The following is a 9,449-nucleotide window of genomic DNA, read 5'->3' on the forward strand; positions in this document are numbered from 1 at the left end:
GACAGTGCTAATACCTGCTGAAACTGCTACTGATTCTGATTACAGACACAGATTGTTACAGTGTCAAGATCAACTTGAAGAGACTTGTCATTTTTGTGTGTGATTGTGTCATATATTCAGCTATTGTTGGAGTCAAAGACCAAGTCATATTACATTGAAAGTGTGACCACAATAATGTAATTTAGCATCATGAAGGTGCTGCTGGCAAAGTTGTATTCTTGTTATTGGAACTGTACATTCCTCTTATAATCTCTTTGCTGACTGCACATTTGTTATCTTATATGAGTTCTGGAGGCACATCACCACTGTCATTTCTCAGCGTCACCACAGACTTGGTAGAAGCAAGTGTTCAGCAGTTTGCATGGCAAACAACTACTCAGCAAAGTGTTTGCGCACCAGGACATATATGCAGTGCGATTTCCTCATGAAAGTAAAATCTTATCTAAAACAAGTCTGAGACGATCACATGGTGCCACAGGCACTTATATCTGTCATGTAAAAAAGAAATTATTGATAACACCAGAGCTGATAAAATCCCATAGCTCGACAACCTGGACTAATCATTTTCAAAGTCCAGTAAAATCTTTTAAGTCTCTAGTCCAGGACAAGATGTTTTTTTTCCCATCTTGGAAAAGGCAAACAAGTCCTAATTTTCTTGCTTTGATCACTTGATCTAACTTTAGCTCTTCATCTGGGCATACTGAATGCTTGATTCTACCCCTATCAATGTATACCCTATACATCTTGCATTATACAAACTGGTGGTAATTGGTAACAGTCACATGAACAAACATTACCACTTGACCGCATAAGTGACCAAATTATGGGCAAATCAAAACACGTCCAACCAAACAAAGCCTGTATGAATTATCAGTAGCATTTTAATAGGCTTTGTTGCATTGGGTTTACTCAAACCAGACTCTCAAAGGCTCACATTGATTTTAATCCAGCGAGTCAGTGTAATTAAATTAAAGGTCATTTTACCATCATTAGTGTTGGTTACCTTCACAAAATGATTACAGTAATGATTCTTTAATTTTTTACTGATTATACAGAGGATTAACTTCCACATGCAATGCAGCATTTGAAGCAAAACAATTTGCTAATTAATTAACTGATTCTATTTATATTGAAATGACAAAATATCCATTATGATCACTTCAGAAATAGCTGTCATGCAAGCTGATATTTACTCTATGAATACCACGAGACTGCTAAATTATTTTTTCCCCATATACAATTTAAATCTCTACAGATCATTTAACAGCTACTTTTGTGCAAAGTTTCTCTGATATTTTGTATTGATCTGGATAGAGTTTTGATGCCAATACTTCTGACGTGTTGCACAATGAATTAAGCTACAGTTAGATCTGATTGATGATTCTTGTTTTACCCTGACTTCAACAAACAATAGCCACCAATCAGAATTCAATGTAATATATTTCACTTTGTAACACAATGGAAGTAAAGTAGCCTTCACATCTGATACAAGTAGACAAGATAAGAAACAACAGAACAATGTTGTGCAAAAGTGGTTATTAAAAGATCAGTAAAGTACTTAAATCATACATGGGGAACAAATCTGGAATGTCTCCTTTATGTTGATATATGTTGTCAGTGGCTGACCATGCTAATGTAATTTTTTTTAAAAACAGCAAGAAAATGCCAGGGGTGGGGTGGGGACAAATATGGAACCATGTGAATTAGTTACCTTGTGTTAATTTGAAGGAAAGTGGGTGTTTACTAACACTGTGATGGATATCTCAAATGAATTCTACATTTAAAGAATAAAATGGCAGACAACTAGTAAGTATTCACTTTACTAAAAATTAATGTAGTTTGTAGTTGATAAGCATAATTTTGTATCTATTCTTCACTTCTTGTATCATTGTGAGAATTTATGTGCAAAAATGATCAATACATCTACAGATCTATTCCTCATTTCACCCACGAATGTTACATACCAACAAGATCCCTTTTGGGTCCCACGTCCATGGAGTTCCAGTTGAATGAGTACTTGGTATCCCAGTTACAGAAACCCTCATGGTGCTTGGTTGTCAGAGCAATATATCTAAAAATAAAAGTCAGTATTTGATTATTATTATTATTATTAATATTATTATTATCTTTTATAAATGGTCCCCTTAGCTTAATCAGTGTATCTATATATTTAACTGAATTAAACTGACCTGACGTCTACATGATTTAGATTGTGAACAAATCACTCTGCAGAAGATATGTGAACAAATCACTCTGCAGAAGATATTCCCTTCATTTACCACAACAAGTAATCAAATTTCTGTCTTCATTTTTTACCATTAAGGACACAGTTTGATTGAAGGAAAAATGAAAAAAGAACACCCCTTTTTTATGTATATGCTGACTCCTTAAAAAAGTGTACTCAAGACCCCAAAAGTGGCATTTAGTTATATTTAGATGACTAAATTCACTCTTTTAACTCAGGCATAGTGGGGTAAGGGTGTCAATAAATTGTAAAGTAGACAAAGAAATGTGAATGGATTTATTGTTTTATTAGCATAGAGGAATGTTTGGATCCTATTCGGATACATTCAATGAATATTCACAGAGGAAAATTTCTGCTTCAGCTCTAGTTGAAATGATTGTATATTTACTGATCTGTCAATTTTTGAAATAATGGGTGTGAGTACTGAGTTATGGACAGCCACGATCGGTACTTTTGTGTAGCCTAGAAAGGTCAAATTAAGGGTTCAAATGCTGCAACTGAATGGCAAAGCTGCATGTGTAAATTTTAGGCTTTTTGGTCTCTTAGATTGGCACTGATTATAAGTGGATCAGTGGAGTGTAATATGGGGACAGAGAGAGGGGCATTATATACCAATTGGAAAAAATTAAATGTTGGGAAATCAGGTCAGTTTAGATATACATGTTGTTCACAATGTCCGAAAAATTATATTAATTAATGATTTTGACCTGATTTTTACAAAGAACTAGTCTTTGAACTTTACGTGTACCCTGGCGGCATTGCTTTTTTGCAAACCTAGCACTACATGTCTGTTTTCAGTAAAAGGATTCTGTCATGGGTAACATTTGTAGACAAATTTCATTAAACTTAAGATTTTTGTTATTTTCCAATTTTACTGTCTTTTGTTGGGCTGTAATAATTAATACTTTTGGTCTTGTCTGTGCTTACTCTTATGTCACTTTCCTTATATCAGGAACATTAAATCTGTGCTTACTTTCAAGTCATTTTCCTTATATCAGGAACATTAAGTCTGTGCTTACTTTCATGTCATTTCCCTTACATCAGGAACAATGGTATTCTGGATCTTACTACACCTACTCCTGACAGAATAAATTTCTAAATACAGTTCACAAATATCTTACAGTTCTGGTTCTTTGATGCATAAATATTTCATTAACTTTGAAATGACCCTGTTATTCATCAACTTGTTCTATTACACATCTATTCAAGAGGGGCTCTGAACAATAAATAAAAGATATGGCAATATTTTAGAAACGCAACTTTTCAGAAATGAGACATTCAGGGATCGTCCTGGGCTTCGCCAATGTCGCAAATTGCGATTTTTTTTCCTTATTGGCAACAAAAATATCCCATCTGGCGATTTTTTTGGCGACATACTTTTTGGTTATTTAATTTGTACATACAATCAATGATTTGGACTGGATAAATTAAAAGGCAGAACGAAAGGAAGCCACAAACTTGACTAAGCAATGCATTGGAATCAATCTATTACACAAACGATCCTTTGTTCTTATTGACAACCCCATCTTTACAGTGCATTGTTACATCATAATCTGCTTATGCTGACATCTGGGCTGAGTACTGTATGCTGTGATACAGTCAATCATGCTACCGCACTATACCTACAACTGACCGACTTCTGAAGACGCGAATAGAACAGATACAATTAATTGTATGGCTAATCCTTCTGGGTTTTTTTTTATACATATACCAATACAATAGTTTTGCTGAACCTTCATAGAAAGCTGATAAGCTCTGAAGTACCGACTACTGTGTATAAATACAAAGCAAATGGAAAAAATCTAAATCACAATTACATCTGTCGCCAGTGCGGCATTTTGCTCATTGATCTTTTCCTTTTGCCATCAGTCCTGATTTACGGCTGCAGAGACTTAAACTCCGCAACAAGAAATAGCAAAAAAGAACAGTTTTGCATAATTAATGATAATTATTTATTTCTCAAAATACAGGAGTGAAAGAATCCCTAAATTGGGTGTGAATTTATGCTTATATATATATGGTCCAATATTGCCAGGTGTAGACTCGTGTAAGTTTCATTCGTGGGAATGGAGATCCTATTTTTCTTGTCGAGAAAATTTATACAGCATTCAGTGATCATTCTTGGGATTTAGGAAGCAATTCGCTACAAGCTTTATGAAGCTAGCCATGGGGGTGGGGGGCTGCTGAGAGACTACTGGTGTCACCTGTCAGCACTGAGGACTGTGAACGTGGATTCAGTAAGACGAACCTCATAAAAACTGACATCAGAAATAAGCTCTGCATCTCATCTCTCGAGAATTTAATGAGAATCAGCATGTACAGATGTGAAAAATTAGACTTTGAAACTGCATTCAACAAGTGGGCAGCCCTAAAATCGCAACGGATCTTCATGTAACACTTTGTAACATTTTGTTAATGCTTGTTGTAATTAAAGTATTAACTAATCCATCTTTTGTAATTTTCATTGCCTGTTACATTAATAGACTAAATTAACACTTGGAAAAATGTACACTACTTTTTTTGGCGACACTTTTTGAAAATTGGCGACAAAATATTGAGGTTGGCGATTTTTTTGGCGACAGCTTTTTAAAAGCCAGGACCATCCCTGGACATTATAATAACTTTGCAAGACGGATTTTAGGTGATTTGGCAATATGAAGTTATTTCTTGGTAAAGTAATTAAATTTTGCATTTTGCCATATGTTTCATTTAGAAAGTGCTGCCAACTTCATCTGGTAAACAACAGTCCAATAAATTATCCCCCAAACCTGTGCTGATACTGATGGATCATTTGTGGATCCGATATCAACTATTAATAAAATCAAGGTATTGTTTGCAGACATATATCCCCAACACATTCGTGTACATTTTAGACTCTTACAGGTATTTACTGCATCTCTTAAGCTACTCTCAGTGGAAAGGTCTTTTTGGTGATAAGTACAAAATATTTATGGATCAAATCCTATTATTTGGTGACTAGTAAATCCACACTGAAACACACAACTGTATTTCCTGTGGTTATTTTGGATTTTATAACTATATATGGCTTTACCAAATACTGGTATGTGTCTAAACTGTAAGCTGATGTGTTCCAGGCAGGTCTGTATGCAGCAAAATCTCACATTTTAATGAACAGATGACATCAGCCCACCAAATCGTCGATCAGTACTAACGTGGGGTGGGGGTGGGGTGCTGCTTTATTGATCAGACTTGACAAGCAAACGAATATTCGTATACAAATTTTCTGTCTGAATATTCACAAAAGAATATTCAGTTATTCGATTTAACAATTAATAGGTGTCCCCCGCCAAAAAAAAAAAAAATGAGAACGTGACAAAAGAGAAAGAAAAATAAAAATAAAAGGTGGACTTTTACTTGGCCCCTGATGCTTTAAAAATCTGCGCCCACTGTATTGGATCGTAGAATTCAGCAGTGAACATAGATGCAAAGTCTGCATAGGTGAAATCCGGCCTGTAGTTCTTTGTCATAAAGTCTATGTAGGGTTTGCAGTTTCCTTCCTTCCCACTGGTACCAGAACCATTCAGTGCTAAAGCTAGGCACCGAAAACACGCCCCAGTGAATGAAAATTCCGATTTTTCCCTCGTCATACCAATCAGGAATCGGTCTAGAGTCAATGGAATCCCATGTCGGCAAGTATCTCTTGCATGACACACTTAAAAGAAGACAAAAACTGAGAGTTATTAAAATACCGGCTTTGTTTACAGCCGCCATTTTGGGATCTTTGTGAGTCACATGACAGTAAACATTGCAGCGATTCCCCCCCCCCCCCCCCCCCCCCCCCCGTCTTGTCATGCACACCTAGCTACGATGTCGTAGCCTCAACGTGATTTGTTGTCCACAAGGTACGAGTAAGGGTACTAGTATTAGTACTAATGCACACCTTGTCTAGCTTGTTTGTGAGTTAGCTCCTGTTATTTTTTCTGTCAAAAAGCATAAGTAACGATAACGAAACACACCATTTACATTTATGTTTCAATATGAACAAGAAGCAGTTCGTGAAATAGAGAATTAATTTTCTGGAAATACACCTGTGCCTTAAACGGGCAGGTGGCAGTGTAGACCAATTAAAAATAAGCCAGTGAATCACTACGGAATGCCAGAGCTGTCTTAAGATGATCATTTTTATTATACGATGTGGAAACCTCTTTATATGCGGTGCTTTTGTCTTTATATGATGTGGAAACCTCTTTATATGATGTGCTTTTATACTTACATGATGTGTAAACTTCTATACATGCGGTGCTTTTGTCCTTATACGATGTGGAAACCTCTTTATATGATGTGCTTTTGTACTTACATGATGTGGAAACCTCTTTATATGATGTGCTTTTGTACTTGTATTGTGTTTTCGTCCTTATATGATGTTGAAACCTCTTTATACGGGCTAACCTCTTTATATGATGTGCTTTTGTACTTATATGATGTGCAAACTTCATTGTATGCGGTGCTTTTGTCCTTATACGATGTGGAAACCTCTTTATATGATGTGCTTTTGTACTTACATGATGTGGAAACCTTTTTATATGATGTGCTTTTGTACTTATATGATGTGCAAACTTCTTTATATGCGGTGCTTTTGTCCTTATATGATGTGCGAACTTCTTTATATGCGGTGCTTTCGTCATATGATGTACAAACCGCTTAACATGCGGTGCTTTCGTCCTTATATGTTGTGCAAACTTCTTTATATGCGGTGCTTTCGTCCTTATATGATGTGGAAACCTCTTTATATGATGTCCTTTTTTACTTATGTGATGTACAAACCTCTTTATTTGATGTACTTTTGTCCTTATATGATGTGGAAACCTCTTTATATGATGTACTTTTGTGTTTGTGATGTACAAAACTCTTTATATGACGTGCTTTTGTCCTTATATGATGTGGAAACCTCTTTATATGATGTCCTTTTGTACTTATGTGATGTACAAGCTTCTTTTTATACTGTGCTTTCGTCCTTATATGATGTGGGAACTTTCTTTATATGCTGTACATCTTAAGACATATCTGGCGTTCCATAGATCTCAATTGACTAGAGCTCAGCGTAGAGCTTGTTTCCTGGCATTTGCGTACCATCCTGTTTGTTTAACCCCCCCCCCCCCAACCGATTTAAAAAAACAAAAAGCTTCATGTCAATGGTAGCGCGTAGCAGCAGAGAAGGTGAACAGACCATAGAATTCCGACAAAACAAATAAAACAAACAAATAAAATCATCTCGTAGAAAGGTCAAGATTTTTACAAATGAACTTTTCCTTGAGATGTTTTATTTCTGTAATGACCGATTATACTAATGAAACCCCAGTTCGAAATAGTAGCTGAAAAAAAAGTACTCTACGTGTTTATTTATTTCTTGTTTATTTTTTTTTTGACGACCAACGTTGGTAGGTACCTTCTCTGCTGCTATTAATTCACCACCATACCAAGTTTGATGAATATTTCTCAACTCGTTCTCGCTGTCGTTTTTCCTCATCTGTTTCATCTTCATCTGTTTCATCTTTATTCGTTCTATGTTTCAAGAAATATTCAAGTTCTGATGGTGGTTTTTCTATTTTTGGATTTATGTTCTTTCTGTGTTTATAATATATCATCAAACTTCTGTATCGATCTCCACCGCAATTTTTGCAAATCTGATACAATCCTCTAACGCCGTTGTTACATCCAACACAGCTCGTGGACCAGCATGAAGGTTTTTCTTTATAAGATAATTATGTTTCTTGCAATATTCTCCACGGCATTTTTTATTACATTTATCTGTTGTTCCTTGACGCAGCCACGCACAGTTGTTCATTATCTGTTTAATTAAATTTAATTTTATCATCACCCCTGCTACCCAAATATTTTATCAAGACCCACACGATATCTTGTTCTTGGATCATGTAAATTTATTGTTATAAATCCATGTGGAGTAGCTTGCGCTCGTGAGAAGAAATTTTTGAAATTAATTATATCCATGTCACCACCACACCAAGTTTGATGAATATTTCTAAGTGTGTGTGTGTCTACGCCATTAAACACAACTAAAATGTTGCAGTTGTCTCTGATCACCTTCGGAATTTGTGTATATCGTTGAGTAACATAGATCACGTCTGTATTTTTATGTCTACCTCGGGAAAATATTCTGGCTGGATTTGATTGTTTATCTAGCATCACATCGTCGTATACAACTAAATTATTAATAAATCCGTCTATGGAATCTACGGATGGTGCTTCATCAATATCGGTTATAAACTCTATAACATCATTACCTTCATCAGGTAATCGTGCGTTTTCATTGAAATCTTTAAGTACATCATAACATCGTTGATCATCAGCGGATGGTGCTACTAAATACAATTTATCCCATTTCAACCATCTCATTATCAGATTAAGTAATAATTGCGTCTTACCCGATCCAGATGGTCCTATGATAATCATTCTGATGGAGTTCGGTAGCGCAGGATGATGCTTAACTGGCTCTCGTTTTCTTGTTGCTGAGAAATCAATTATATCCATATATTTTATAACATGAATTTATATTGCTTACGTTGTAAAGTTAAAACTCCAACTACTGATTTAGCTACGGTTACAACAAAAAATAAAAAAATAGCGTACGGTGGAAAATGTTCTATATGCGGTAGAAAGAAATTTTCGTTTTTACCTAATAAGCGCGGTGGTGATATTGCTAATTTGATGTCAAAGTTTCCAGGTACTCCATGGGCTAAATACAGTGGAGAAAAACATCTACCGGGATATAATTATTGCGGTCCTGGTACCAGACTTGATATCAGGCTCGATAATCAAGATCAACCAAAACCAGGCGAGGAACCAATAAACGATATTGATCGAGCTTGTCATGCTCATGATGTAGCTTATAAAAGTCAAAATCTACAACATAGGCATATTGCAGATGTGAAATTAATTCATGCATTAAATTCTATAAAAAATAAAAATATTAGAGAATCATTAGCTAATTGGTTAGTAAGATCCTCGACGAAAGGTAAATTAGCGCTTGGGGCTGGTAATTAATAATGGAATTAATTTATTATTCACCAAGAGGATACTGGAGAGGCAAAGCAGCAATTGGTAAACTCGCTGATGCAGCAGCGGTTAAACATTCTACTGCTAAAGCGTGGTTATCCAAACAAGCAATATGGCAAATTTATCTACCATCACCGAAACGAATTCAGTACGCGTATTTCGATGTCAG

General features: G+C 35.6%; 1 pseudogene across 1 annotated transcript in view; it reads right to left on the reverse strand.

Annotated features, from left to right (window-relative positions):
• LOC149806037 (alpha-L-fucosidase-like) overlaps positions 1-5,986 on the reverse strand; it is a 34,175-nt pseudogene extending 28,189 nt beyond the window's left edge. The window contains exons 1-2 of the transcript XR_016419842.1: positions 5,621-5,986; positions 1,965-2,071 (exon numbers count right to left, since the gene is read on the reverse strand). The product of XR_016419842.1 is annotated as an alpha-L-fucosidase-like (transcript). The remainder of the gene's footprint in view (positions 1-1,964; positions 2,072-5,620) is intronic.
• Positions 5,987-9,449: the final 3,463 nt, after the last annotated feature.

This window comes from Sinohyriopsis cumingii, chromosome 2 (genome assembly GCF_028554795.1).
Source record: "Sinohyriopsis cumingii isolate HCF-2022 chromosome 2, ASM2855479v2, whole genome shotgun sequence".
Classification (NCBI taxonomy): domain Eukaryota; kingdom Metazoa; phylum Mollusca; class Bivalvia; order Unionida; family Unionidae; genus Sinohyriopsis; species Sinohyriopsis cumingii.